The sequence below is a fragment of the Tachyglossus aculeatus genome, chromosome 10 (assembly GCF_015852505.1).
Source record: "Tachyglossus aculeatus isolate mTacAcu1 chromosome 10, mTacAcu1.pri, whole genome shotgun sequence".
Taxonomy (NCBI): Eukaryota; Metazoa; Chordata; class Mammalia; order Monotremata; family Tachyglossidae; genus Tachyglossus; species Tachyglossus aculeatus.
In genome coordinates this window covers 17,045,300-17,054,550 of record NC_052075.1, presented here as the reverse complement: position 1 = coordinate 17,054,550, position 9,251 = coordinate 17,045,300, and positions in this window count along the sequence as shown.

Here is a 9,251-nt window from a genome sequence, read left to right as displayed (position 1 = left end):
GAGGGCCTAGTCTGGGGGTGGGCCCAGAGGCCAGCCGGGGACCCTGCTTTCCTTTTCAGCCAGACCCCCGCGGTCAGGGGTCAGCCCAGTCGACGAAGGACAATCACCAGACCCTCCAGATGTGCAGGGTCTCAGAGGTCATGGGGGGGGGGGGGACGGGGGTCTCTCCCCTCCAAGGCCCCTCACCCCTCGACCAAGGCCAGGGGCTCCTCCCCCCCCTGCACGGCCAACCCACCGGGGTCAAGAGTTGCATGGAAGAATGGGGGTGGTCCACTGGGATCCTTCCCCCCCCGCCCCCAACCCCAGCCTTCCGGACAGATCATTAAACTTTGCTGATATCTGCAACCTATTTTAGCGTCCGTCCCCCCCACCGGACTGTCAGCTCCCGGTGGGCACGGATGGGGTCTATGATAAATAAAAATAAAGCAAATAATGGTATTTGTTAAGTGCTTACTATGTGCCAGGCACTGTCCTGGGGTAGATCATCATCATCATCAGTCGTATTTATTGAGCACTTACTGTGTGCAGAGCACTGTACTAAGCGCTTGGGAAGTACAAGTTGGCAACATATAGAGACAGTCCCTACCCAACAGTGGGCTCACAGTCTAGAAGACTGTGCTTACTATTAAGTGCTTACTATGTGTAAAGCACTGTTCTAAGTGCTGGGGGCGGGGGATACAAGGTGATAAGGTTGTCTCACGTGGTGTTGACAGTTTTAATCCCCATTTTACAGATGAGGTAACTGAGGCACAGAGAAGTTAAGTGTGTTGCTCAAAGTCACACAGCTGACAAGTGGCGGAGCTGGGATGACCTTCTGATTCCCAGGCATGTGCTCTACCAGGCCACTTCTCCATAATGAGTCTATGGTACCGCTCCAAGCGTGTATTACAGTGCTCTGCACACAGTCAGCCCTGGGTAAATACTCCCGATGGAGTGATGGTTGGATTGCTCCCGGGGACGACTCAGAGTCCGGCCTTAGCTCAGCAGCCCCTGGCTGTTCTGTGAAGCTAAAGCTTCGCAGGTAGTTTGCGCAGTGCAGGCCATCGATCAATCAATAATAAATCAAAGCTATTTACTGAGCGCTAAATCATCCTTAAGAAACCACTGCATTCCTGCAGCAAACTAGCCAGTGCGTCCTGAGGCACCAGGCCCTCTGAGGCTGAGGATGGGGACGCGAAGGGACAGAATTTCCCGAGTTGGGGGAGCCTACGGAATCGTAGAGTGTCGCCTACTGGAAAGAGCACAGGACCGAGAGTGGGGAGGCCTGGGTTCTAATCCCGGCTCTGCTACCCGCCGGCCGTGTGAGACCTTGGGCACGTGACTTCTCGCTTCTCTGTGCCTCCGTTTCCCTAAATATAAAATGGGGATTTTATAGAAGCAGCGTGGCTCAGTGGAAAGAGCACGGGCTTGGGAGTCAGAGGTCATGGGTTCTAATCCCGGCTCCGCCACTTGTCAGCTGTGTCACTTCATTTCGCTCGGCCTCAGTTACCTCATCTGTAAAATGGGGATTAAGATTGTGAGCCCCACGTGGATCAACCTGATCACCTTGTATCCCCCCAGTGCTTAGAACAGTGCTTTGCACATAGTAAGCACTTAACAAATACCATCATTATTATTATTATTTAATATCTGTCAGCCCTCATGTCCGATCTGAGTATCTTGTATCTAGCCCAGAGCCCAGGCTTGGGAGTCAGAGGTCATGGGTTCTAATGCCAACTCTGCTACTTGTGTGCTGTGTGACCGGGCAAGTCAGTTCACTTCTCTGTGCCTCAGTTCTCTGTGCCTCAGTTAGTTACCTCATCTGTTAAAATGGGGATTAAGACTGTGAGCCCTACATGGGACAATTTAATCACCCTGTATCTCCCCCAGCATTTAGAACAGTGCTTCGCGCATAGTAAGCGCTTAACAAATGCCATCATCATCATCACTTACACACCACACATTATTATTATGAATTATGGCAGTATAGACCAGTGACCCCAGAGTTCCTCGCTCCCAGCTAAGCAGCGGTGAGAGAGGAGGGTGTGGGGGTAATAATAATAATAATAATAATAATGATGGCATTTATTAAGCGCTTACTATGTGCAAAGCACTGTTCTAAGCGCTGGGGAGGTTACAAGGTGATCAGGTTGTCCCACGTGGGGCTCACAGTCTCAATCCCCATTTTACAGATGAGGTAACTGAGGCCCAGAGAAGTGAAGTGACTTGCCCAAAGTCACACAGCTGACAATTGGCGGAGCTGGGGTAGGAGGAGGATGCTGTGGTCCTTGCTTGGGCTCGGCACGGGGTCAGGAGTGCTGAGTGTGTCTTTAGCTGGGCACTCAGGGCACTGCCCGGGTACAGGCTTAAGGCTGCCCTGGCCCCGGGCAAGCGGGACTAGCACGGCCTGATGGATAGAGCACGGGCCTGGGAATCAGAGGGACCTGGGTTCTGATCCCGCCTCTGCCACTTGCCTGCCTTGTGACGCTGGGCAAATCACTTCCCTTCTGTGGGTCTCAGTTACCTCACCTGTAAAATGGGGAGTAAAACTGTGAGCCCTCTATGGGACAGGGGCTCATCGTCTAACCCAATTAACTTGTATGTACCCCAGCGCTTCGTACTGTGCCTGGAACATAGATAGCGCTTAACAAATACCATCAAAAGAAAAATAAGCTGCTTCTTTTCTACCAGCCCTGCAGAGGAACCAGCCATGTGTTTCTCCACTTCCTCTCCTCGCCCTGACACCCTATGGCGATGGGGAGGGGAGGAGGAGAGGAAAAAGCGGGGGCTCTGTCTGGGAAGGCCTCCTGGAGGAGGTGAGCTCTCAGTAGGGCTTTGAAGGGAGGAAGAGAGCTAGTTTGGCGGATGTGTGGAGGGAGGGCATTCCAGGCCAGAGGAAGAACGGGGGCTGGGGGTCGATGATGGGACAGGCGAGAACGAGGCCCAGTGAGGAGGTTAGCGGTGGCAGAGGAGCAAAGTGTGTGGGCGGGGCTGGAGAAGGAGAGAAGGGAGGTGAGGTAGGAGGGGGCGAGGGGATGGAGAGCCTTGAAGCCGAGAGTGAGGAGTTTTTGCTCGATTCGAAGGTTGACAGGCAACCACTGGAGATTTTTGAGGACGGGAGGGACATGCCCAGAGCGTTTCTGTACAAAGATAATCCGGGCAGCAGAGTGAAGTATAGACTGAAGCAGGGAAAGACAGGAGGATTTTGGTTGTTTATTTGTTTTATAGTATTTGTTAATGGTGCCTGGCACATAGTAAGCGCTTAACAAATGCCACAATGATTATTACCACTATGTACTAGGCACCATCCTAAGCACTGGGGTAGGTACGAGCTAATCAGATTGGATGCAGTCCGTGTCCCACATGGGGCTCACGGTTTTAATCCCCATTTTACAGATGAGGTAACAGAGGCACAGAGGAAGTGAAGTGACTTGGCCAAGGTCACACAGCAGACCAGCACCTGTATATATGTATATATGTTTGTACGTATTTATAACTCTATTTTATATGTACATATTTATTCTATTTATTTTATTAATATGTCTTGTTTTGTTGTCTGTCTTCCCCTTCTAGACTGTGAGCCCGCTGTTGGGTAGGGACCGTCTCAAGGGCTTAGTACAGTGCTCTTCACACAGTAAGCGCTCAATAAATACGATTGATTGATTGAATGAATGAATGAACAAGCAGTGGACCAGGGATTAGAACCCAAGTCCTTTTGGCTCCCAGGCCCACACACTCTAACCACGAGGCCATACTGCTTCTCCTGTGCACAGAGAACTTGTCTACCGCTTCTCTAGTATCATACTTTTCCAAGCACTTAGTACAGGGCCCTGCACACAGTAAGCACTCAATAAGTAGCTGATTGATTGACTGATTCAATCCCTTTGTGGAAAACTGGGTTTACCAATCTCACTGATCGAGAAGAAGATAATTTGGCAAAGGGGAGAGTAATGCTACCCATGAGACCCCTCTAGATTGCAAGCTCCTTGTGGACAGAGAATGCGTCTCCTAAATCTGTTGCATTGGATTCTCCCAAGTGCATAGTACAGCGTTCCGCACACAGGAAACACTCAATAAATACCAATCGATGGATCTCGGTGTAAAAAATGCATTTATTGATCGGTAAAAGTGATGCTGCCCCACCGCTGCTGCTGCCGCATCTGCTCCGTCAAGCATCTAGGAGGCTGCTCTCCGAGCAGGGCTTTGCACCTGTTTAAATTGCTTCACATCGTTCCCAGGTGCTTGGAGCTGATGATGAAAGCATCATAATCCAACCAGTTACCACATACTACAAGGAGAATGGCTAACCTAAGAGCCAGCTTCTCCCAGACAAGCAACTTGTCTTTTACTTCCTAAACTCCTAATATAGGACAGTGCCCTGGCCCCCAGTGCTCTACCTACAGTAGGTACTCAGTACATAGTGCCCTGAACAGTGTGCTCTGTGCAGGATAGGCATCAAGTCCAGTAATCTACACAGAATATAAAACCCCAGCACAGAGCTCGGCACTCAACAAGCCCCCAGTATAGGGTTCAGCACACAATAAGCGTTCAGTACAGTGTTACTACGTAAGATAAGCACTCAGTATAGTGCTCTGAACAAGATGAGCAGCGTGGCTTAGTGGAAAGATCACGGGCTTGGGAGTCAGACGATCTGGGTTCTAATACCAGCTCTGTCAATTGCTTGCTGTGTTAGCCTAGGCAAGTCTGTGTGCCTTAATTTCACCAGCTGTAAAGTGGGGATTAAGACGCTGAGCCCCATGTGCGACAGGGACTGCGTCCTACCTGATTAACCTGTATCTACCCCAGTGTTTAGAACAGTGCTTGCCACATAGTGAGTCCTTAACAAATAACAATAATAATAATGATACCAATAATCATCATCAACACCCCCTAGACTGTGAGCCCGTTGTTGGGTAGGGACCGTCTCTATATGTTGGCAACTTTGTACTTCCCAAGCGCTTAGTACAGTGCTCTGCACATAGTAAGTGCTCAATAAATACAATTGAATGAATGAATGAACACCCATTATAATGCTTTGCACACCATAGGCACCCAGTATAGTGGTCTGCACAAAATAGGTAGTCAGTACAGTGATGCGCCTCAACTTCTTGGCTGTCTTCAGCACTAAACCACTCTTCTCCTGGAAACGTTGTCCCCAGCTGAAGTTCTTATCTTCTCTCCCAAACCCTCTCCCCCATCTAACTGTCCCATCCCAGCTTACAATACCAGAGTCCGACAACCTTGGTATTATTCTTGACTCCTCTCTCATTCAACCGGTATGAATTCAATGTGTCAACGATCTTGCCAGCTTTTCCTCAAGAACATTTCCAAAATCCACCCGTTCTCCTCCACTCAAATGATCACCAGGCCAGTCCAATCAATTGATTAATCAATCAAGCACATTTACTGAATGCTTACTGTGTGCGGAGCTCTGTACTAAGCACTTGGGAGAACATGATATAACAGAGCTGGTAGACATGCTCCCTGCCCACGTTGCACTTACGCTCTAGAGGGCGAGGCATTTGTCATGTATTGTACCCTCCCAAACACTTAGTCCAGTGTCTGCACAGATTAAGTGCTCAATAAATATGATTGATTGATTGATTGTCACACCCCAGCTTGAATACTGCATCAGCGTCCTTCTGCCTCCTGCCTTCTCCAGCCTATATTTCACTCTGATGAAATGTAGGAGGAGTAAGTAGAAGGGAGACGACTGAGTATCGTGACTAGACTGTAAGTTCCTGAAGGCAGGGATCATTCAACTAAGACTACTGTATCTTCCCAAGCTTACTATGTGGCTCTACGCAGAGTAGGTCCTCCATAAACAGTATCGATTGATTAAAATCAATGGCCAAGAGTTTCTGCTAGATGTGACGAGGAAAGAAAAGGAAACCACTGGAGATTTGGGAAGATGTGAGTAGAGCGATGAAAATTGATCTCAGCAGCAGAGGGACTGGGCTAGACTGAGAGAGGTGGAGGGAGAGGAGGCAGGAGGTCTGCAAGGAGGCGGACGCAGTAGTCGAGCCAGTATGTGTGATGGGAAAGTTGGTGGAGGGGAGAGTTTGTGAGGCCAGGCACTCAGCGTTTAGAACAGTGCTTGGCACATAGTAAGTGCTTAACAAATACCATCATCATCATTACTAAGCGCTGGGGAAGATACAAGATAATCGAGTCCCACACGAGGCTCACAGTTGAAGCAGGAGAACACTACATCCCCAGAATCCAGTCCTTCCTTTCCATTCAAACGCCTACAAAACTGGTCCGAGCAATTGTCATATCCCATTTCGACTACTGCGTCAACCTCCTTGCTGACTTCCCTGTTTCCAGCCTCTCCTTTAACCAGCAGTCGACCGATCGGTGGTATTTATCGAGTGCTTATTCTGTTCAGAGAACTGCACTTGGCTGAGTCCAATAAACAAACACAATCCCTGTGCTCAAGGATCTTACAGTCTAGCAGGGGAGATAGACATTAAAGTAAATTACAGGTAAGGGAAGAGGCTAAGAATAAAGATGCCTGCATAAGTGCTGTGGGGGTGGGGGTGGAGTGAGTATCTAAGCGCTTCGGCCGTAGGATGAAGTGCATAAGTGAGGCAGTAGGGAGGACAAATTGGGTGGGAAGATGGGAGCTTAGTTCAGGAAGACTTCCTGGAGGTGACACAATTTTAGTAAGGTTCTGAAGATGGGAAGAGTGGTGGTCTGTCAGATATTTAGTGGGAGGGAACTCCAGGTAGGAGGGAAGGCCTGAGCATGGTACTAATAGTGCACCCCGCCCTACCTCCTGCCCCTCCCCACAGCACCTGTATATATGTTTGTACAGATTTATTACTCTATTTACTTTACTTCTACATATTTACTATTCTATTTATTTTGTTAATGATGTGCATCTAGCTTTATTTCTATTTATTTTGATGACTTGACACCTGTCCACATGTTTTATTTTGTTGTCTGTCTCCCCCTTCTAGACTGTGAGCCCGCTGTTGGGTAGGGACCGTCTCTATATGTTGCCAACTTGGACTTCCCAAGTGCTTAGTCCAGTGCTGTGCACACAGTAAGCGCTCAATAAATACGATTGAATGAATGAATGAGGGACAGAAGGTAGGTTTGTAGATCGAGGGGCAGAGGCTAATCTGACTGGCAATTATTCTTCTGCCCGAAAAGCCTTATTGAAGGCACATCTCCTCCAAGAGGTCCCTGACTAAACCCTCCTTTCCTCTTCTCTGTCACCCTGACTTGTTTCCTTTATTCACCTCCCCTCCCAGTCCCACAGCACTTACATACATATCTGTAATTTATTCATTTATGTTAATGTCTGTCTCCCCCTCTAGACTGTAAGCTTATTGTGGGCAGGGAATGTGTCCGTTTATTGTTATATTTTAATCTCCCCCCCCCTCCTCCCCACAGCACCTGTATATATGTTTGTACAGATTTATTACTCCATTTATTTTACTTGTACATATTTACTATTCTATTTTTGTTAATAATGTGCATCTAGCTTTATTTCTATTTATTTTGATGACTTGACACCTGTCCACATGTTTTATTTTTGTTGTCTGTCTCCCCCTTCTAGACTGTGAGCCCGTTGTTGGGTAAGGACCGTCTCTATATGTTGCCAACTTGTACTTCCCAAGCGCTTAGTCCAGTGCTCTGCACACAGTAAGTGCTCAATAAATACGATTGAATGAATGAATGAATCTCCCAAGTGCTTAGTACAATGCCCTGCATACAGTAAGAGTTCAATAAATGCAATTGAATAAATGAATGAAAGAATAGGTTGGAAGATGAAGGCACCATGGGCAAGTTGGTAGATTCAGGGACAGAGGTTAAGTCGGTAAAATGAGGCACAGTGGGTAGGTTGGTAGATCGAGGCACAGTGAGTAGGTTGGTAGATGGAAGGGCAGAGGGTAGGTTGGTAGATTGCGGCACAAGAAGTTGTTTGGTAGATGGAGGGGCAGAGGGTAGGTTGGTAGGTCGAGGCACAGTGGGTAGGTGTAGGTCGAGGCACAGTGGGTAGGTGTAGGTCGAGGCACAGTGGGTAGGTTGTTATATCGAGGCATAGTGAGTAGGTTGGTAGATGGAGGGGCACAGGGTAGGTTGGCTTGAGAGGAGTAAAGAGCCCTGGCTGAAGCCACCTGGTCACTGCACAACGTGGTCAGACTTGGGACTCCCAGGCGCTCTAACACTTCACGGCAACCGCTGGGCCAGTATGGAGAAGGGTGTCCGCTGCCCTCCCTTCCCCGGCTGCCCCTGTGGCCTGCCCAGGTTTCTAGGATTCAATCACCAGGCCGCTGCAGGCTGGATCCCAAGGGCCAGACGGCTTCCGCGCCGGCTTTGGGGAACAAAGCCAATTCAGTGCCTCACCCACACTACAGCAGCAGGAGCAGCAGCGGCAGCTCACTCTCTTGCTCCAGGGCCAGGCCCACAGCTGGAAAAGTTTGCTAAATAATCATCACAGGGCCCCTTCAGCGGGCTACCAGGGAGGAAAAGGCCTGTCAATTTTCTTTTTGTTCTCTCTGGACCCTGTCCAAGCCCTCCTTGAGCCCACAGGGTGAGTGGGGAGGCTAGTGAGGGTCTCCCACAGCCTTGAACATATTTAAGCAGGGTGGATTCCCCCCGGGGGGCAGCAGCCAAAGGCTCTCCGCTTCTGTGGCTGGCATCGTCGGGCGCTGCCACTGAGGCAGGCAGGGAACACTGGCTTTCAGAGTTGGAAGATGCTGATAATTCCTGTTTGTTTAGAAGCAGGTCGAATGGCAATATGATCGCGGGGTGGGGCTGGGGGTGTGTGTGCTTGGAGATGGCTGATTTCAAGAGCCGGCAGGCCAGGCGAGCCTGTTTTCTCCCACCTTGTCTGGAACGGCTTCCAGCTTCCCGGCTGAGGATGTTGAGCGAACGCAGGCCACCTGCTTCGAATCTGGGAGAACTGCCTACTCTTTTTTTTATTTTTTTAAGGTATTTGTTAAGCGCTTACTACGTGGCTGGCACTGTACGAAGCACTGGGGTAGATACAAACTAATCAGGTGGGACGAAGTCGATGTTCCACGTGGGGCCGATTTTTTAGATGAGGGAACGGAGGCACAGAGGAAGTGAATTGCCCCAAGTCACACAGCAGACAAGGGACGGAGCCGGGAGTAGGACCCAGGCCTTCTGAGTCCCAGGCCTGCGGTCTATCCACTCGGCAGGGCTACTTATCCACTCGGCTGGGCTACTTATCTACTGGCTGGGCCTCACTCTCTGTTTTACTTGTACATATCTATTCTATTTATTTTATTTTGTTA